This window comes from Manis pentadactyla, chromosome 3, assembly GCF_030020395.1.
Source record: "Manis pentadactyla isolate mManPen7 chromosome 3, mManPen7.hap1, whole genome shotgun sequence".
Classification (NCBI taxonomy): Eukaryota; Metazoa; Chordata; class Mammalia; order Pholidota; family Manidae; genus Manis; species Manis pentadactyla.
The window spans coordinates 137,651,080-137,673,649 of record NC_080021.1 but is presented as its reverse complement, the minus strand read 5'-3'; the positions used below and the strand labels follow the sequence as shown (position 1 = coordinate 137,673,649).

The window sequence follows — 22,570 nt, the reverse complement described above, 5'->3', positions numbered from 1 at the left end:
TTTTCCTGTCTTTGCTGCTTTGAAGAAGTCAGACTTTGTCTCTCTCCTTTCTCTTGAGAAAAAGTGAACCAGTTTTTTTCTGTGGCAAATGACTTGGGATTTGGTTTTAATAAGTTATAAGTTCTAGTGAGAATGGAGAATACAACCTTGGGATCAAGATGGTGCAAGTAGGAACTTCTGAGGTGGGAGGAGGGGCTGGGGCAGCTGGGAGCAATTGTGGGGCCCTGATGCTGGGGATAGCATCCTGGGGAGCTGTCCATGGGTTGGGGCAGGGCCATGAAGGAGTCGGGGTAAGGATCACAGGGAGAACAAGCTGGGAGCTGTCACCCCTATGTCACCCCTAGGCCCCCTGTGCCCTCATGCATCCCTTCTCTAGGGACCTCTGCAGAGCGAGGCTTCTATTCTCACTGCTGGTGATGTGCCTGCAGGCTGAACTGACTGTCTAATGGGTAAAGTTGCCCAGAGAGGCCTTCAGATTGTGCTCGCTGTCATCCTCCTAGGCTTGGGGTCTGGCACCTGGTTAGCCTCAAAGGGCCATGGTTGCTGAATGGACTGGCCAGGCACACTTGCCCTGGGTGGGGCCGAGGCTGGGCTGCACTGGTGAGGAATGACCGCTGAGCACAGAGCATGGTCTGTGAACCCCACGTTACTCATGCAAAGCCCTCAGCACACTGCCGGACACTGAAGGCGCCTATTCCATTGTTTTCCCTAATTGTTGGGGAAATCTTCACTTGTAATCACAAACACAGCTTGTTTTCCTTTTTTGTTTTGTTTTGTTTTTTTAAGCAGCCAAGGAAAGCAGTTCTCTGAGGTAAAGCATCATGTAGATTGTCATCTAAAGTTCTCCATAATGTCATCATCCTGGGATTTCCCTCTTGAATACAGGTAAATGGTTGTAGTTATTTGCCGGAATATTTGTAGATTTCATTCAGATTTAACATTTCACCAATTTGCCCTTTTTGAAAATTCTGGATAGAGTTTCATTACTTTTTTTTTCTTTATCTTTCCCCGACAGATTCCTGCTGAAAATGAAAGCCATTCATATACTTCTTCTGAAGAATGGTTCTCTTTCTTTGAGGACACCTCCTTCCAGACCCCCAGGGAGTCCCCAGAGAGGGAGGTCAGATGTGACAGTCAGATCACATACACAGTCCATCTTGTTTGGCTAGTCACTCTTCTTTGCATTCTGTACGTCTCTCCAGCAAAGCCAGCTCCTGATTTCTAGAACTAGATGAAGGAATAACTGTGAAAGTGGTGTATTAGTTATCTATTGCTGTGTAACAAATCAGGCCAAATTTAGAAGCTTAAAACAGTAAACATTTATAATCTCACATTTTCTGAGGACAGCTTAGGTTACTCAACTGATTCTAAGCTCCTTCAAGGGGCTGTGGCAGGTCATGGTTCCTCACAGGGTGTCGGCTGGAGATGTCAGTCCCTCCTCACAAAGGCATTGCTGTAGGCCACCTGAGTGTCCTCAAGATGCGACATCTGGTTCCCCTCAAAGAGAGTGTTCCAAGACAGAGAGCCCAGGACAGAGGCCAATGTCCTTTATAACCACATCTCAGAAGTGACATACTGTCCCTTTTGCTGCACTATGCTGATCACACAGACCAGTCTTTGCATGGAAGGGGCTCTGCAGGGAAGGAACACCAAGTGTCAGGGGCCATTGGGGGCCATCTAGGAGGTTGGTGACCCCCAGTAATCTTTCACATTTTAATTTTGGTTCTCAACACACACTTATTTGCCACTAAAGTGTATTTTCTCAGTTTTTAAAAGGGTCATCATATTCGCTTATATTGGCAGCTTTTTTTTTCACATTGCAAATTCAAACTTATGTTCTATAATTGTTTATTTATTCAATAAACAGTGACCCAAAACACACAGTGTTTCAGGAACAAAATAGAGAACCAGGTTAGCAACCAAGACAAGAGCAAGACAGCACATTTTGATGTGCATGCATTTCCTGTCCCATCTGCACATGATTATCTACAGCTTCCATGTGGAATTGCACAATGTCAATCATATAACACTCTCTCCCCACACTGGAGTCCACCATCTGATGGGAGACACTTGCTGTGGGCTCTGGGAGAGCAGAGAAAGGGAGCCACACTGCATGCCAGAGAGAAGCTGGGAGGCCGCATACAGTGGGGACGGTTTAGGAGTCCCTCTGCATGTGTCCCCACACAACACCCAAAGTATGTGATTTTCTCCAAGTGCCTCTCCATTTCAGAGACTTAGACTAAATGACATTTCCTATGGTTTAGGGTCATAGTCACATTGCAACTCCCTTTTTTACTTTCTAATTTTCCCCTCACCCATCTCCCATAAAGCCATGCTCCCCATGCGGTATCACAGGAAATAATTTGATCCAGCATACTTGTTTTATGTCACACCCAGCATCCTGATCCCATTTCCTTTAAAACACTCTTTCCCACTCCATCTTCTCCCCACTCCTCTTGTCCTAGTTTGGTTCAAGTCCCTTTGATAAAGTTTTGCTCTTAGCTGGCAAAGTAGCATGATTGGCATCCGTCATCAACAAAGGAAATTCAAGGAGGGGTTATCTGCATTTTTCTTTTTACTCATCTTTTTCTTGATTATCTCTCTCTCAAAGTGGCCAGAACCATAGAGACAGAAAGCAGATCAGTGTGGGGAGGAGAGAGAAAGGGGTTGTTACTATTTAATGGGAATGGAGTTTCACTGTGAAAAGATAAAACAGTTCTGGAGATGGATAGTGGGTATGGCTGCACAATAATGGATGTGCTTCATGCCACTGTACCCTTAAAAATGGTTTAAATGATAGATTTTATATTGTGTGTATTTTACTGCAGAAGAAAAACAGAAAACTAACTTTAGTTTCAGTGTGAAAGGAGGTGTCACAGCTTAACTATGAGATTTGAAGTTATTAGTAACTGTTCAAGTTCTGTGGCATTAACCTGATGGTTGGTAGCTATCCTTGTACTCTTACAGTATCCCCACTAAACAATTAAACAGGAATGAAAATAATTAAAATGTCATGTGTTTTATTGTAGACCAAGCATAAAACCCAGCGTGCTTCCTCAGGCGTCCAGAAATTGGGCCTTAAGGTTGGAGACAGCAAGGCATGGTTCCAGTCCATCTTAAGTCAGGTTATCATTGCCTGAAGTCCCACACAGTGTGTTGTGTCTTTCACTTCAGTGGTAATTAGTTGGGAGCTTGCAGAACCCAAGGTGCCTGAAGCCCCTACCCTAGGGAGTCTAATTTAACTGACCTGGAAGAGAGCCCAGACATCAGTCTTTTTAAAAGCTCTCTCAGTGATTCCAAAAGTGATTCTGATTTAAGAATCACTCTTAGGGAAGATGTACACCAAGGTACAACACTGTTGGTTATCTTTTCTCCTGGATTTTAAGAAAAGACTAAGTTCTACATTTCTCATCAGGTAAAGCAAATGGCTAGTCCATATCTTCATACTGTAGATGTCATAACTTAGACAGGCTGGGTTCTAGACATTAAACAAATGCATGCCCACAATTTTCCCATACTGGGGCCTCCAGGGAGGCCTGGTGGGAAGGTGAAGATGCCAAGAGTGAGCAGAGCTGGCAGCTGATGAAATATCGCTCCTCTCCACGTCCCCCAAGGGCCAGCACACCAGAGCAATGGTGAAGAGAACTTGCTGCCATCCCTGGGATTCAATCACAAAAGGATTCCCAGGCAAAGGGAGTTTCCCAAGTCAGGAGCGAGAAAATAATCATGTTCTGGGTAATCGTGTTTGTGCCTATTTTATTTCATTGGTGGTAAGATGCACCATATTTATATATCACTAAGGAAGAAAAAATATGGTCCCTATTCAAATGTAACACAACATTTTCAGAACAACTAGATTTATTTAACAGTTATTTAAAAAGCTTTTTTGGACCTATTTAGACAGAGATGATCATCTTTATATCATTCTTGTGCTTATATAAGAAGAGAAACAGAAACAAATCAGTTGACTCCTTAAACCTTCAAAAGCAGAATGTGCTCATCTGAATAACTTTTTTTTGGCTCAAAACTGTAATTGTCCATTTTTTTCTACACACACGATCATTTCCTGGACCATTAAGAGGAGTGTGTTGGTGATGCAGAACTTCACAGAGAGGGTTCTGTTATCTGTTCAGGACTTTTTCTCAAGTCTTCAACACCCACTCAAGCAAGATTTGATGCTTGCTTTCCTCACCTCCCCTGTGGGTGTCAATGGAAGGCTTGCAGACCATTCCCAGGACTCATATCCCTTCCTCAAATGGTTTAGTTGCACCACTGGAAATAACCACCAAGTGTCTAGGAGCAGCAATGCATGGGCAGCCGTGTCACACCAGTCTCCTGGCCCACAGAGATGGTAAGATGTCATCCTCTGTGACACACACCCTGATTTCAGAGGTACTAAAATGGTAGAGGAAATGTGCATTTCAAATAGATAAAAATGGCATTAATATCCACTATTAATTGGCTGCCTACTGTGGGTTACATATGAGGTTAAAATTATAGAGGTGATCTAATTTACTCCCCACAACCTCAAAAGTGCACCTTATATATCACTTTATGGAAGGCAACTTGAGACTCAGATAGGCTAAAAACCTTCTCCACACCACACTGCTAAAAAACGGCATGATCAGAATTCCATGGGACCAAGGTGCCTAATGCCAGTTGTGAGTGGACAGGGATTGGAAAAGAGAATGCAAGTGGCAGGAGGAGACTGCAAGGTGCCAGGGCCACACACTGCCAGGTAGAGATCAGGACAGGACTCTACCTCAGTAGTGCACCAGAGGGCCAAGTGAAATGGTCCAAAGAAAGCAGGTGCCAAGAGAGAGATTGCAGGCCAGGTTCACTACATCCAACTTCCTGACCCATCAAACCCTGGTCAGGAGTGGCCAAGGGTTCAGCCTGGGTTTAGGGTCCTGGTAAGAGTTAAAGGCCAGGTCAGAAGGACAGGGAAGATGGGCTGGGGGAAGAGACACTTATTTACTTACTTTCTTGGTTTCTTATATGACAAGTGGTGGTAAGAAGATCTCCACTCCATGTGGTTGAAAATTACTTGCAGGAGAAGGAAACTCTGAAGCTTGTCCTTTCCTCTCTCTCTCGCTTGCCGGTAAAGAAGTCCACAAGGCATGAGAGGACAAACTGGGCTGGGTGTGCTGAAGCCCATGAGGGACTGTCTGGTTGTTATTTAGTAGCTTAAGGAAATGGAAGGACTCACATGACAAACAGAAAATACTGTCACATGTAAGTGTAGATTCTCATGGGGAAGAAGAAAGCCTCTCATTTGCACCTGAAAACTGTGGAAGGGCTCCTGATTTGATTTGATGCTGGGCTGGAAAGGGATTGGCCCTAACTCTAGTCTTGGTTCTTAAACTCCTGTGAGAGGACTAGACTTGGTGGGTTTTGGATAAGAAAGACATGAAGACAGAGGTTGTTTATAAGGATCTTCCTTTCAGTGCTACTTGCAGAAGACTTGATATAATCTGGTTAACAGAAGAAGGAAAGAAAAGACTAAAGTCCATTAATAATTACACACAATATTTATAAACATGTACTGTATGCCAGGCACTGTTCTAAATACTTGATGTCTGTTAGTGCCCAAAAGCTCTGTAAGGTCGATATGATAGTCCTCCTTTTATAGATTTAAAAACTGAGGGTCTGAAAGATTGAATAACTTGGTCAAGGTTATAGTTTAGGAATGATGACAAGCAGAACTGGTGTCTGAACTCCAGCACCTACATTCTTAATAATATAACATTAAGATTAATATTAAATTCAAGTATTACACATGGCATTTATTTGCATTACAGCCTCTTTCCTGGCAATTTGTATTTGTATAGCATTTTAAGCTATTTGTAAGATCAATTTTATTTATTATAAGGTTGATGTATTTTTGCAAATCTGTCTATATCTACCTGTGTGACCACCACCATAACCAAATACAGACCATCTGCATCACTCAAAAATTTCCCTTATACTACTTTGCAGTCAGCCTCCAGGTAACTACCACCTACTGTCACCATAAATGAGTTTAGTGTTTTCTAGAATTTTACATCAATGTAACCATGTGGCAGACATTCTTTTGTTTGTGGATATCTGAACATGTAAACTTCATGACTCAGCACAGTGCTTATGAAACTCATCCATATTATTGAGTGTAAGTGGGTCATTCCTTTTTCCTTTGCTAAATAGTGTTCCATTGTATGGATATACCACCATTTGTTTATACATTCACCGATTGATGGACATTTGGGTTGTTTCCACTCTCTGGCTATTCTGAATAAACTTGCAATGAACTTTCTGTACAAGTCTTTGTGTGGCCACATGTTTTCATTTCTCTAGGGTAAATACCCAGGAGTGAGATTGCTGAAACATATGGCAAGTGTATGTTTAACTGACACTCTTTCTTTGTAAGAAAATGCCAAACTGTTTCCAAAGTGGTTATCTCATTCTATTAGTCCCACCAGCAGTGTAGGAGAGTTCTGGTTTCTACATATCCTTGCCAACATTTAGTATTAAATTTTAGATTTTTTTATGGGTGTATAGCAGAAGCTGGTTGTGGTTTTAAGATTTGCATTTCCCTAATAACTGATGATCTGCACACATTCTTGTGTGCATATTGACCATTTGTATATCTTCTTTTGTGACATGTTTTTTCCAAGTATTTGCCACCTCCTTTTTAAAAATAGGGCTTATCATCTTATTTTTGAGTCATAGAGAAGTTATATATTCAGAATTCAAGTCTTTTGTCAGATATTTGTATTATAAAATATTTTCTTTCACTCTGTGGCTTGCCTTTTCATTTTCTTTTAAGAATCAGAGATGTTAAATTTTGATAAGGTTCTTTGTCATATTTCTCCATTTATATCTGTTTTTCCTTCCCTACTCTAAGGTTGCAAAGATATTCCCCTATGTTTCCCCCTAGAAATTTTATAGCTTTAGAGTTTATTAAGTCTATGATCCATTTGAGTTGATTTCTTTTGTATGATGGAAGGTGTGGTTGAGGTTCATTACTTTGCACATGAATGTCCAGTGGTTCTATTGTAAAAAATACAAGACACAGTCTCCTCAACAGTGAGTGACCTTGGCACCTTTGTGTGGGCCTACCTGTGGACCCTCTTCTCTGTTCCATTGATCCATCTGTCTGTCTTTATGCCAACACCAGTGGTCTGGACTATAATGTTATCATAAATAAAAACACTTCATTGTTTACAAATGTCTTTTTGCAGGTCACAGTAGTGTCCCAGCCCCTCCATTTCCTCATATAATAGTGATGACAAATGATTTGTCCCAGGTCACACAACTGGGCAATGGCAGTCAGAAGCCAACTCCTGGGCTAGGGCTCCAAGTTCACGGTGCTGCTTCCCACAGACTTATCTCCTAGAGGCAGATGAGATTTCTACAGTGAAACTGCAGGGTTAGAGTACACTCCTGAAGCTGAAGGCCAGAAATTCTATTTTGCAATACTCAAAAAAGTTCACACAGCACCAAAGTGGAAATCATGCACTAACTGGATGCAGATAACATGGAGTGGAGTACACTGGCTAACAGAAAACTTTCTCCAGCAGCTGAGGCAATTTCACTACATTTCAGCACCAGCAACAAAACCAAGAATGGAAAAGGAAAGAGAGGGAGGCTATTGGGCAAATGGTGTCCTATGTGTCTATGTTCATGTCGACCTGCCATCCTCTCTCCTTGTACCGCCTTTAAAAAGCCCAGACCACTGCAGATTTCATTATTAATGGTTCTCATTATAACCAAAGCTCACAAAGAATTCTTGTGTGCTCCTGAGGAAGGAGGACAATTGGACCAGGGCACTCATGCCCCTCACCTCCCCCAGGACACACCCACACAGGCCCTTCACATCCTGAGGGGGACCCCAAACTATCCCACACCCCAATGAACCCCCAGATCCTGCACATCCCTTGGTAGCATAACCCACCACGTCCTGAACTGTATTGCTTCTCCCAGCCTCCTTCCACATGCAAAACACACACACACACACACACACACACACAAAAAAAAAAAACCCCTCTAGCCCCCCACTCCTCCAAGGCCCCTGATAATCCTGAGAGACTAAGTACTCACAAAATCCCCTTGGACCTGAGTGTATAGGGTCAACCCCTCAAACCTCTCAAAATACACACCATCCCTCCAACACGCTCTCAGACCACCTACATAGGTACAGAAATAAATATACCTGTACAAAGAAATATACCCCCAGCCCAGCTGTCCAGATGCACATGGACACAGGCGTATATGACCTGCCTCGATCCTCCAGTGCACACATTAGGTTACTAAACACTCTGAGTTTACACATGCCACAACTCAACCTGTACTATGTACACAAAGCAGACCCAGGAAACTTACTATAAACACCTTGAGCCTTGCAGGAGCTGCCCACCACCCCAGCACAGACAGCCCATACCTCATGGGCACACGTATGTATGTGGAGCTGCCCTTTGGGGGAGCAAACGGCCATCCCAAGGGGCTGCCCAGGCTTATACGGCAGGGAGCCTGCTCACACCGAGTCTGGACATTAAGATCAGACCGGAGCTTAGGCTGCTGGCCCAAGTTCCAGCGTTGCTCTTCCCAGGGCACCTTGAAGGTAGGCACTTGAAGAGTCGAGGCTGTGAAGTCAGTGGCACCACCCCTGCCTCTGCGTAGGCACTGAAGTGCCTGCTGCCCCACCGCCTACTGCCCCACCGCCTACTGCTCACCATTGACCTGAGGCAGAGGACTGCCCTTCCCCACCTCTGGGCTCCATGAGCAATAAACCTGTGACGTTACACCTCTGTGTGGGTGTACTGAAGCTGCGCCTCCGATCAAAGGGACTCTAGGGTTTTCACATCCTTCGAGTGGGAGCTCAGATGCTGAGGAAGCCGCCTGCTGGTCTCTGTAGGTGGCTTGTGTCTCGTTCAGCAGGTCATAGTCTGTGTCTTCCTCATGTAACACCCCAGCTACACACCCCCAACGTGCTGCACCACAACATACAAGCACAAACCTCCCCATTCCCTGGCTTCACACAAGTACCACGCTTATACATGCACTCTCAGCCCCAACACACACACACACACACACACACACACACACACGCACACAGAGTTACCACCACCCTGAAGACACCCTCACGGTGTGAAGAAATGGCAGAGGATGTGAGTTTGGAGACATGGCAGGTGGCTCTGCAGGCTGCTTGAGGCAGATACGAGACACAGGCATCTTTAGAAAGGCTTGGCCAAATCCTTCCAACTGAGACACCTCTGAAGAGACGGGCTGGCACCTCAGCTCCCATGCGGTGGACTGAGGCTGTTTGGGGTCTGGGTCAAAGTTCAACTTTGCCTCTGCCCAATCCTTTCTTCTTCTACCCCTCCCGGGTGTTCCCTAAACTCTGTCTCTGAGTCTGTTTTTCAAAGAATCCGAAGTATGACAATTATTTATCAAGGATCCGTGAACATGGTTCAAGACTCTACAGAGGAGGAACAGGTAATAAAAACAGGGGAAGGTGTAAACACAGATTTGTGAGTTATCAAAGCAGACTGTATTTCTGATTAGATTTCTGGGGTGTTCCCAGAGTCTCCTCGGGGCGCCCCACGGGCACTTTGCTGTTTAAAGCATGGGAGAGCTGGGGAAGGACCCAGACCACTGACCTCCCTGCTGACATTCCCTCAGTGTCCCTCCTACTGGCAGCCACAAGGGGTGAGTTTGGCCAAGAAGCCAGTGAGGGTTTCCTAGAGTTGTGAGTGGGGGACTTCTTTTCCCAACTTGATCTGTCCAGCTATTCCAGCAGTCAGAGCCTGTCCTCCCACCCGCCCGACACATCTTCCTCTGTCTGAGCCTCCTAGGACACCCATGCCCAGGGACAGCCAGTGAAGGACCGATGAGACAGAGGAGGCAGCCTCACCATCCGTCCGCAGATTGGCAAGGACGAGGGCAGCTGGCCAAGGCCCCAGAAGTGGGTCTCCGCCCCCCCGTGCACAGTGACCAGGACACCATGACATCTGCAGCCGGAACAGAGGGGCAGCTCCTATGGGCCCAGGCTGCCTCTGGGTTACTGGGATTTCCCCAGGACTCCACGGCCTCTCTGGGGGATGATTTTGGCAAGGTAGGAAGGGGACTCTGAAGCCAGGCCACGTGGTGCCAGCCCGGGGTCTTCAGCTCCGAGTGCTGGACCTGCCCCGGGATCCATACCAGCCTGAGCCCCGTGTCCTCACAGAGTGACGGGTGACGTGGGACCCCTCCTGATCTATGTGGGGAGCCCACAAGCTACAGGAGGCACAGCACCTGCTGGAGGAGCATTGTGACCTGGAGGGGAGACAGGGACCTGGCCATTCGCACAGAATCTGCTTCACCTCCTACCAATGCCTCCCGGAGTCACCCCTTGTACACTGTCCCAGCAAACATCAAGTCTGCTTTGTTTTTCTATAATAAACAAGCTTGGCCATGATGCAAATTTAAACATTTCATTTTTCGTCCCAGTGGACCTCCCTCTGTCCTTTCCAAGACAGCATGCAAACCTTCACCCACCTTGTTTCAGTCCCCCCAGATTGCCACATGGGCCTCCCCGGGGAGGGACACAGCAGAGTGGCCACGAGGGAACACAACACCTGGACCAGTCCTTGGTGCGGCCGCCTGGGCCTGGGCATGTGAGGGAGGCAGACGGCAAGGTCAGGGGCTGACTGGTGGGGCCTGTGGGAGTTGGGGAGGGGTAGCCCTCCCTTTGCAGAGCTCCAAGCAGAGGGCCAGGCCACCTGAGGGTCCCGAAGGAGCAGGGCCCCACTGGGGGAGACTCAGCCTCAGGACCCACCGGGAGGGAATCAGAACTCAGAACCTGGAGAAGCGGTGTTGGCCAGGAGGGAAGGCAGGGCCTCCACCTGCAGCTCCTGCCCCTCATTCTGTGCTCCTCTCCCTCTTGGGAGCCAGGTTGGCCACTGTTGTGCCATGAGGTCTGTGTCACCATCCCAGAAGGGCCAAGGAGGACCCTGCCTGGACTCCCATTCCGCCAACCCTGGGTGCAGACCTCAGCCCGGAGCCCCTGCAGCCCTCATGTGCTTGTGTGTGTCAGTTGTGGTGTCTCAGTAGGAGCACATTCAAAACCAAAGCAACATCCACACCTATTCACAGAGGGTCCAGCCCTGGGGGGAGGCGAGGGGACAGTAGTGTGGGCATCGTTGAAACGCAAAGGTCCCAAGGCCAGCCTCTCAGGCTACAGCTGCATGGGGCCTCCTACCTCAGTGGGCGAGACGCTCCTGCACAGAAATCCCCCAGAGAGACAAGGTGCCACCCGCCCAATATCCTTTCTGAGTGCCCCGATTCTCTTCCCAGCCCGACGCCCTCTGTACTCACCGAGGTAAGAGGGCCTGCCCACCAGCCCACACATGCCATGCTCCCACCGAGGCTGGAGGAGGGGCCTTCTATGTCGGTTGTGGAGCTTTTCTCCTCATGACATGCCTTTCTTCTCTGCTCACCACCCCCAGGAGACCCTGATGTCTGAGCATCCCCCATACTGGGTGCAGTGCTGCTTCTTACTCTTCCCTGAGACAAAAGGGTCCCCCCTTCTCTTCTGGGGCTGTGAGGGGTGGCCCAGCCCCAGAGCCAAGGCTGGCACCCCAACGACCCCGAGGCTGACCCCTGGCTGGCAGAGGTGTCTTCTCAGCAGCGCCCCACCAGCCCACCAGCCTGCTTCAGCGAGACTAGACAAGGACTGTCTGCAGGCTCTGTGCAGAAAGTCGGCTGACGCTGCAGAGGGCACAGCGCCAAGCAGCTGCCATCCTTAGACGTTTGGGGTCCTGTGATGATGCTGTGTCCTGCGGACTCCCAAAAGCGGCCTCCAGAGGAGCAGGGGTGGGGCTGGGGGCTTATGGGGGCGGGGGGGCTGTCGGGAGCCACCTGGAGAATGCACATGAATCCGGAGGGGGAACAGGGACAGCACCTTGGATCCTGAAGCCCAGGACCTTCTTGCTTTTGGTGCCCCTTCCACGGAGAAGCCCAGAGCATTTCCTAACAAAACAGGCTTTATTTACATTTACACACAATGTCCTAATGGGCTGAAACCCCCCACCACCCACCTCTCCCACCGCCCTCTTATCCCACCCCCCAACCAGCTACCCCCAGGGGCCCCGCCCTCCCACCTCTCCCACCCCACCCTCCCTGTCCCCCGGCAGCCAGGATCAGGACTGGGATGTGGAGGAGCCTGAAGCTGCCCTGGAGGGCCGGCTCCTCCCTACTGGCTGCAGTGCCGCTTCTTAGACCTCTCTGGGACAAAAGGGTCCCCCTTTCTCTTCTGGGCCTGTGAGGGGCAGCCCAGACCCAGAGCCAAGGGTGGCCCCCCAGCGACCCCGAGGCTGGCCCCTGGCAGGGGTGTCTTCCCAGCAGGGGCTGTGCCTGCACACGGGGGCTGACTGCTGGCCTTGGCAGCTGGAGGGCCAGCAGGGCTGAGGCCTGGCCTCTGGGGAGACTGTTCCGCCTCACACTCAGGAGGCCTTGAGTCCAGTCGGGGTGCGCCGTGACTCGGGGGGGCCTGCACACCCTCCTCCTGCCTCAGTTCCAGGAGTCGGATGTGCTCCAGCTGCGAGGAGAGAGAGGACTGTGAGGCGGCCCGAGGGGGAGGAGGTACCATGTCAACGACAGCCGCTGTGGCTCTCCTGCCAAACCTCATCCTCCTGCTTGGTACCCCAGCCTGTGTCCTCCCTCACCTCCCCGGCTCCCCATCCTCTCCCTGCCATCCTCCTGCCCAGCCCCCACCCTCAGAGAGGCCCTCCCAGCCACTCCTGCCATGCAATGCAGGGGGCAGTCAGGAAGGAATCCTGTCCTGGGGTCCCCTGACCTGGCTCACCTGGGTTGCCCCCTCCCCGGGCTCACCTGTCTCCTTCCCTTTCCCAGCTCACCTGTAAGATGGACAGTCCTTCCTCCTTCTCCAGCTCCTCAGCGAGGGCCAAGAGGTCCAGCTCCGGATCTGGGGAGAGCAACTCCGCCAGGAAGCGTGGGTGCAGCACTACGTCCACCTGGCACAGAAGCAAGAGGCTGTGAGCACCCTTGGAGGGGATCTCCTGGGCACCCACAGGACCGGGAGGGCAAGGGAAGAGCAGAGACCAGCTCCATCCTCCACAACAAGGGGTTGTTGGAAAGACATGGTCATGGTCCCCGACCACAGGCACACATGCACATGCACAGATTATACACAAGTATATATCTGCATGCCACACACCCCGCATGAGACATGCACACAAACGTATGCACGCCCACACAAGTATATATACACGTACTTATGCGCACACACGCACACACCAGCATGCACACCAACAACACACACACCCCTGGCTCACCTGGGTTATCCCTGTACAACACGCAGACACACACACACATTTACATACCTACATGTGCACCTCCACCATCACACACACACACACACAGACACACACACACACACACACACACACACACACACACACCAGAGCTCAGGAATAAGAAACAAACTTAATCCCTGCTCCCTGGGCACCACCCAGACGTGGGTGGTGGGAGTGCTGCTCCCCAAAATCCTGTGGCACCCAGGCCAGGGCCAGCCCACCTTGATGAGAAAATATTTATCCTGGGCACAAAGATCATCCAGGAAGCTTAGGAGACCCGGGTCTGGGTAGTCGCCCTCCTCTCCTGGTGGCGGCCCAGAGCTCTCCTCTCCCCGTTCTCCACCGGGCGCCCCATCAGCTGGGCTGCCGGGCCCCGGTGGCCCCTCCGTGATGCCGAGGTCGTCGGTCATGGCCTCAGGAGGGATCTCAATCAGGGCCTTGGTGTGCAGGCTCCGCTGGCATTGGTGCGCCTGGGCGGTGGTGGGCTGGGCCCTAGTGCCGGCCTTCTCGGGGATGCGAGCTGAGGAGGGTGCAGGGAAGGAGGGTGGGTGGCCCGGCGGCAACTCCCCAGCACCGAGTGTGCTCAGGGAGGACCGAGCTCGGGGACATTCCTGTGGGGGGTCAGAGCCAGCTGGTCCCCAGGCACCAGGAGGAAGTGGCTCTACACAACTGAGTCTCCTCATAGGGAGAAGGACTCAGGATGACTCAGGAGCCCAAGCCCTATCCTGCTGGCGTCACCCGGCTGCCCTGTCCCCATTGAGCCCAACAACAGCCCACTGCCCAGAGGAGAGGAGCTCTGGCTGGAGGGAGGGCGGGAGGTCTGGGCTCCAGCAGTCAGGGGATGCTGTGGCCTTGCTGGTGGAGAGGACATGTGCCTGCAGACTTGGCCACAGATAGGGCCCCTGGACAATTTTCTGACTCCAAGTCTCTCTACCTCTCCTAGCGCACTGTGGGGTCTGGTAAAGTCCACTCCAGATCCCTTGGGATGACATCGTGGGGCCAGCCGTGTGCCCAGGGGAAGGACTCAGGACTGGGCTTTCCTGGGATCCCCCCGAGCCACCACCAGAGCCTCCCCAAACGCAGGGCCCATGGCTTGCCTCCCTTCTAGGAAGCAGCAGCGTGTTGGTGGCCGTCCCTTCTCCCTGCTCAGGGCACTTCCCTCGTGTCACCTGACCCACCTACAGAAGCCACCTTCCCAGGGCCTCCTCAGGTTCCCAGAGGCCCCCCCACCTGCAAGGTGAGATACCCTCGGGCCCGGAGCTCTCTCCTCCCTTGATGGTCTAACCACTGTGCCTGGATAAGAGTCACATTTGAATCCCAGGGACCGGTGGGTGGGGGCCCCTGAAACAGTCCCACCCAGCCTTCAGGCCTTACCTCCTCCTGAAGTCATCCCCACGGGCTGAGAGCCGACCGCAGCTGCCTGGCCGTTCGACATCGAGGACCCAGTGCAGTCAGTCCGAGAGAGCAGCCTCCTCCACCAACTGCTCAGGAGCCCACTCAGGGAGGGCAAGTTTGAATCTAAACAGGCCTAGAATGTAGGGGGTCCAGACATTCTGCAGTGGGGGAGGGGCAGGGGCAGGTGGGCTTGGGGCAGGAGGGAGGGGGAGGCATTCCATGGGCACTCTGGCAGGTGGGCTAGAGCACAGGTGCTTTCCCAGCTTACAGGGCCACACCCTCGGTGGGTGCCTCTCTTGGCATCTTACAAATCGTTTTTCGGGCTCACAGCACCAAGGTCCTAGCTGTTGTTCCCACTACTTTCATTCTGTGTCCATCGACCTAGTTTGTGGCTGGGAACCCACTGCTTCCTACCGCTCATGACTGACTTCCACAGAGGCTGGGCATTCTGAACCCATGGGAACGTGTGCTCTGATAAGCACCCCGGTACTCATGGCCACGGGCAGCCCTGCGTTTCACATGGGGATGTCTATGCAGCCATGCCTTGTTCAGGGCACTGTGCCCATCGTGCTTTAGGAAGCAGCCCGTGTGTCCCCAGGGCTGTCTGTGGAGTCCCTGCAGACCCCAGCCAGGCCCCCATTGCTGGAAAGCCCCAGCCTGTCAAAGAAAGGCCCTGCAGCCTCCACGTCCAAGACCAGAAATTCCTCCTTTGCTCTTCTTGGGACATCATGCTCCTGCTAAATATGTTTTTACCTTTTTAATTATTTTAATGCACTATCTCACACAAGTAAGACCTTTGCATGATTCACAGTCCATTGCAAACATGGGAAGTCCAGTGGCAAGTCCTTCTCCCGTCTCTTTCCCAGCAGCTCAGATCTCTGTCCACCGGGAACCAGTGTCATCTGATTGTGCAGATCTTCTCAGACATGTACTATGCGGCCAAAGGCAAATGCAATCTCTTCTTATTTTTTCATTTCTTCCGTTTTCTCTTCTGGTGAAAATTCATTTATGTTCTGATATATTTGCAGATATTTACAGCCTTGCAAGCAAATCACAGTGAGCTTTATTTAACAGAACTCCTGATTGGGATTGAAACAAGAACAACTTGCAGACATCTCCCAGGACTTGGGTTTTTATCATGGGAAACCTTAGATGATTTGTACCAAGTAACTTCATATTCAGAGGGATGATGAAGCAAAGTATGGTACTGAGACACTCACGAAAGGCAGGCTTCCCTCTTGCTTCCTCCACCAATTGTGGACAAGAATCTCCCTCACGGCTTTGATGTAGGATTTGCTTATTCTTCTCAGGACCACCGACTGGAAAACTGCATTGTGGAAAAATTATCTCGTCCCAATTCCACATCCCTTTTTGTATGACTCCATCAAAAAGCCTAGGCTCCAGAAGCAGACAGAATTGTTAGCCCAAATGTGTTTGAAAACACCACCCATGCAAGGGCTAGATGTCAGTCCTCTGCACTCTGATTTCTGACCATTCCTGCAGGAAGGCCAGGGGCAGGTGACTTTTGAGCAAACAAAAATCTCCAGACGTGGGTCTCAGGCCTTAGCGGACAGAAGATCGTCTTCCCAGTAAGGGAAGAGCAGCAGAATGGGGAGATCACGTGTGCACATAACGTTTTAGTGCGGTAGGTGAGGTTGCGGAGTTGAGACCCGGTACCCACCTTGCAACAGGCCGGATGGGTGTTTGGAGCCTCTTGGAATGCATTACAAACTCAAGTCCCAAAGTAGCTTCTGCTGCCTGTTGTTTTCATTGCCAGCTCAAATTCTACAAAATTCCCCCTGGAAGAGGAGGGGAGTGATGCTCTTCCTACACTACCTGCTGTGGAACTTCATTTGGCCCCTTGGCCCGTGTGGATCCAGGTCAGAGCGCCATGCTCACAGAGCAGGGTGTGCCTGCCACCCTCCACCTGGAGGCGTGCTCACGGTGGGGAAACCTGCATGCACTCAGCAGGTGCCTTGAAGGGGACACCTAGTGCAGCAGGCCCGTGGAAGAACCCGAGTGTTTCCCGGGTGGGTCTAGAGCTCCGAGCCCGGAGTGTTCTCAGAGAGATACTTTTACGTTTTAGATACTAGTCTATTGTGAGATACATGTTTTGCAAATATTTGCTCCCAGCCTGTAACTTGTTTTTCCATCTTGTTAAGGGGATCACTGGCAGAGCAAATGTTTTTAATATCGATGAGGTCTGGAGGGAAGCTTCAGCCTGTCTTTCAGAAGGCCGCCGCTGAACTCAAGCCCGCTGCCCCTAAGGCCTGTGAGACAGGATGGTTGTGAGGCAGCAACCCCGCGGTGCTTGGGCAGCCACGCACAGGATGTGGACCGGGGATGCCCAGTCCACAGGCAGCAGAATGCAGGCCCAGCTCCAAGGCCCCAGGACCCTGAAGCTGGATCCACCCAGCAGCGGATTCCCGCTTTGCCTCGCGCACGCGCACCACACGCCCAGGGAGCAGCTGCGGGAGCGTGGACGAGCAGCTCTGACAGGGTCGTTGTGGTGGGGCCCCTGGAACTGTGCGCAAGCGTGCGGGCGAGGGGCCAACGGTCGTGCTATTGGTCCGGAGCTGGCTGTGGCTGGTCCTCCTGGCTCGTGAGGGGGCGTGGCCCCTGCGTCCTAGCTGCTGGTGCGTGGTGGGCAGGGTGTGTTGGCTGCCTGGGAGCTGGGATATGCAGGCGGTTGCCGGCCTCCAGCACCTCGAGGGCTCCCAGGGTCAGTTGCGGCGTGCCCCTCCAGCTCCGTGCAAGCACGTGGGGGCAGGGCCAACGGCCGTGCATTTGGTCTGGCCCTGGGCGGCTGCTCTGCTTGGTGCTTGAGGGGGCGTGGCCCCTGCATCCTCGCTGCGAGGGGGGCGTGGCAACTGCCTGGGGGCGGGGACTCACAGGCGGTTGCCTGCCTCCAGCACCTCGTGGGCTTTTAGCTCGGAGCTGCGGCAGCCAGGGCAGATGACTCAGAAATAGAAGGGGTCATAGAAGATAACTATGAGCAATTATGTGCCAACAAATTGGATGACCTAGAAGAAACAGATAAATTCTTAGAAACATAATCCACCAAAACTGAATCAAGCTGAAATAGAAAGTCTGAACACACAAAGAACAAATGAGATTGAATCAATTTTTAAAGACCTCCCCAAACAGCAAAGTTCAAGATGATATGGCTTCACTGGTGAACTCTACCAAACACTTAAAGAGACATTAATATAGTCCTTCTTAAATGGTTCCAAAAAATTGGATAGGAGGGAGCACTTACAACCTCATTTAGATGATCAGCATTACCTGATACTGAAGCTAGACAGGATAATACAATAAAATAAGATTCCAGGCCAATATCCCTGATAAACATAGATGGAAAAATCCTCAACAAAATTTTAGCACATCAAATTAAACAGCACATTAAAAGGATCACACACAATGATCAAGTCAGATTTATTCCTGGGATATAAGGACAGTTCAACATACCAAATGAATGTGACACACTGAATTAACAAAGGGAGGGAATAAAATAATCTGTCTCAATCGATGCACAAATGGGACTTGAGAAAATTCAGCACTCATTTCATGATACAAACTTCAACAAATTGGGTATAGAAGGAATGTACTTCAACACAATAAAAGCATATATGAAAAACCCACAACAAGCATACTCATTGATGAAAAACTGAAATCTTTTCTTCCAACATTAGGCAGAAGGCAAAGGTGCCCACCCTCACTGTTTCTATTCAATAGCACTGGAAGGCCCAGTCAGGGGAATTAGGGGGGAAAAAGAAATAAAAGGCACCGAAATCAGAAAAGAAGTAAAACTATCTCTGCTCATACATGTCATGATCATACATGTAGTAAACCCTAAAGTGTCAACAGCAAAAGCTCTTAGAAGTCATAAACCAATTCAGCAAACTTGCAGGATACAAAATCAACTTATGGAAACCAGTCATGTGTCTAAACAAAACACCAAATTACTCAAAAAGGAAATTAAAAAAAATCTGATGCTCAATTTCAATATGAAGAATTAAATATTTAGGAATAAGTTTAACTGAAGAGGTGAAAAACCTATACGCTGAAAGTATGAATAATTGATGGAGTAAATTAAAGGCACTGGCAGTATGGAAAGACATTCCATATTCATGGATTGGAGGACTTTTGTTGAAATGCCCATACTACCGAAGTGACCTACAGATTATTGCAACCCCCATTGAAATCCCAAAGGCATTCTTTACTGAGATAGGAAAAAAAAACAAAAACACAAAAATTCATATGGATCCACAAAAGATGGTAAGTAGCCAAAATAATTTTGATAAAATAATTAAAACAGTATGGTACTGGCATATAAAATGATATATAGATCAAAGGAACTAAGAGCTCAGAAATAAATATGTGCTTCTGTAGCCTGATCTTCAAGAAGAATGCTAAGAGCTCACAATGGGGAAAGGAAATTCGTATCAATAAATGGTGATGGGAAAACTGGATATCTATACGCATAAGACTGAAATTGGTCCCTCATCTAATTTCATATGTGAAACTCAATGGCAAATGATAAAAGATGTACACATAAGACCAGAAACCATAAAACCGTTGGATGAAAACATCGGTCTAAAACTTCTGTACATTGGTCTAGGCACTGATTTTTGGATCAGCCACCAAAAGCAAAAGGAACAAAAGTAAAAACACAAGTGGATTTGCATCAAACCAGAAAGCTTCTGCACAGCCAAGGAAGGAATCAAAGAAAACAAAGAGGGCAACAACCTATATGATGGGAGAAAACATTTTTTCAACTCATATACCTAATGAGGCATTAACATCCAAAATACATAAGGAACTCCTTAAACTTGGAAGAATAACATTTAACTTCAATAACTCAATTTTTTAAACATGTTCAAGGGACTTGAATAGACATTTCTCTAAAAAATACCAATGGCCAACAGACACATGAAAGGGTGCTCACCATCACTGTCAGGAACATGAAAATTGAAACCACAATGAGGTGTCACCTCATACCAGTTGGAGGAGTTGGAATATTTGGCACAATTCATTCCGCGGCTGGGATGAATGTTGGGCCCTGACGGGCTAGCACAGAGTGCACCAATCGTGGGGACACTTGGTTTGTTAGATGGGTTAACCAATCAGATTGATAAATTCTGGCACGTACAAAGTGCTTGGTCGCGACTACTCACTCTGAACATCAGCTTCCTTGCCTTCAAAGGAGAGCTAACTAATAATGTATCCGTCTACTGGGCTTTTATGAATTTGGCAAGCATGACTGTGGCTAAAATTGTAACATTTCTATAATGTCTCTCCTGGCTTTGGTTCATTTGCATATCTTCAGGGGTTGAGAGAAGTTCATCTCCATGTCAATGGGAATTACCTGGGCAACTGAGGGTGTGTCTGAGCCTAAGAGGAGGGGCTTGCTTGCTCTCTTGCTTCTTCCAGAGCAGGGGAGAGAGACAGCGCTGGACTGCAGTTTGTAAGCAATAAACGGATTTTAAACTTCACTTCTCTCTTTGACTGATTTTGGTTTTTAGAGGTATTTTGCCCTGGGATCACCTCTTTCCGGACTTACAGTGACTATGAATGTACCCACTGCCGTGCGTGGCACATGTGATAGAGACTCAAGTGATGCAGTGACAACTCAAACTTGCATGCTCATTGGAGCCCAGTGAACACAGATGAGCATTTCAGCCTCTGGATCATGGGAAACACAGTGCTCTCTAAAGGTTACCAGACATTTATGATCCTACAGCTCAACCTACATGAAATAATGTCATGCCTGTGTCATTGCACTTTGGACTGTGAGCCAACTTAGTTTAGTTTTCCTAAGCAGCACTTGTGTTTGGGACTTTGCAGTGTGCCATTGGTCAGTGTTACCTGGCTCAGAGTTTGTTCTGCCTCCCAGGGATGTGAGTTGTTAGTGTGATCAGCCCTGGGATGTGCTCTGGGAGGAGGTAATGAAGGCCCGGTGGTCTCACCCTCAAGGAGCACTGGGATGCTTGGCAGCAGATTCACAGGCCTCTGCTGCCAGCAGACTGGGTAGTGCTGTTCGTTGGTTCACGGCAGGTCTTTACATCTTTCACATATCACAAGGTTGCCAGTTACTGGAGACGAGTCAGTGGCCAAGACCCTGACCAGTTGCCCATTTTTGACTTGAGAGAGACAGAACAACACTTGGACGCCGGTGAAGTCCGAGAAGGCCCAGGAGAACAGCAGTCAGGCAAGCACTCTCCAGGGCCTCTGGCAGCATTCTAGACGATGGGCCCAGAGGCTGCAGAGGCCCCAAGGAGCATTTTAGGAAGAGAGGAGGCCGCTGCCCCTGGGGCTCCTGACCAAGGCCAGAGCAGCAGGCAGGGAAGGGGATGGGCTGGCCTGCCTGGGAGGGGTGTCAATGGGAGCTTGCAGTTTGTTCTGAGAGCTGTGAGTGCAAGAAGGGGACTAGGACAGTGTGTGAACTTGGCGGAGGGGTCGCAGAGGCAGCATGGGCCAAGGGAAGGGCAGTGAGAACTGACGTGCGGGGGCCTCAGGCTGGTGTCCCCAGAGGTCACCTGGTGAGCCAGGGCGTATGGGCCAGGCCAAGAAGGGCCCGGTGGGGAGTCAGCCTTTGCCTGCCAATGGGAGCCACCGATGAGAGAGAGCAGCAGATGGGCAGATGCAGACTTCACGTCAGGAACTGCCCTCAGGCCTGCTTATCTCCCGGCAGGGTCTGTCCATGGGGTCAGCCCACTCTGTGGGGGACTGGTGGTGTCTGATCTGGGAGGAGAAGCCCTGGCCTCCCAGGCCCTCCACTGAGGAGAGTGCCCCACTCTGCATGCATCCTCCAGCCCTGAATCTTAGAAGCCAAGCCCATTCACCTCTGGAAGCCTGGGTGAGATCACTGGCCAACCAGGGGAGTGGCAGCCCTGAGGACACCACAGGAGTTCGAGTCACAGGTCAGACGGAACAGGGGTCACCCAACAGGGGAGCCTCACAGTCTCCAGTAATACCCCTCCCAGCCCGACACATGCTCCACCCAGTCGCAGTGACCTATGCCAACATCACCCAGTGCCCTGGAGCTCTGAACATCCTCATACATGAACCCCCCACCTACCAGGTGCCTGGCTGTGCACCCAACACCCTTGTGCCACAAAGAGATATGCACCCCAAACCCCAGTAATATCACAGCTAGTCTTCAATACAAAACACTTCTAACCACCCTCAGTAATCAGACACTTCCACACACATCCTCTGGTCCCTCAGAAATCACCCAAACCTGCATCTCCTCCCAGGGAGGCCTTCAATCCCTGTAAGAATCACTCAGTGTATTCACACCAAACTCTTACTTCTTAATATTAGACCCACACCCCCAGTCCCAAACACAGCACATACGGTCCCCCAGGGCTATGATATCCACTCCGGACAGTGTGTCAGAGGCCAAAACAAACACGTAAATACCATCTGACAGACATGCAGGGTTTCCCACCTTCTCCTAACACTCCCTCAAACACACATGACCTCACACCCAGTACAGACAGACCCATATCCCTTGAAAATCTATAAACAGCGCCTGTCCATGTCCCACAGTTACATACATGCAAATCACAACACCCAAACGCTGATGCCCCCACTCTCCCCAAATTCCCCCGCACCAAAACTACACTCCCTACATTCTCACTGAGACGATGAGCACACGTACAGCCCCTACAGCCTGAACACAGAGCACAAAAATGCACAACCCTACCTCTTCTCAGATGCACACTTACAACAGCCTCAAAATGCAGGCCAGGCCCCACACACCATTTCGCACCCACACAGGCCCTGTGTATCTTGAGTGTGACCCCAAACCATCCCACATTGCTAAGAGTGTCCAT

General features: G+C 49.8%; 1 long non-coding RNA gene across 1 annotated transcript; it reads left to right on the top strand.

The window, feature by feature from the left end:
* The first annotated feature begins 8,699 nt into the window (after nt 1–8,699).
* Nucleotides 8,700–10,435, top strand: LOC130683175 (uncharacterized). The gene is made up of 3 exons (XR_008996790.1): nt 8,700–9,474; nt 9,563–9,687; nt 9,834–10,435. It is a non-coding gene; the product is annotated as an uncharacterized LOC130683175 (long non-coding RNA).
* The last annotated feature ends 12,135 nt before the right edge of the window (nt 10,436–22,570 follow it).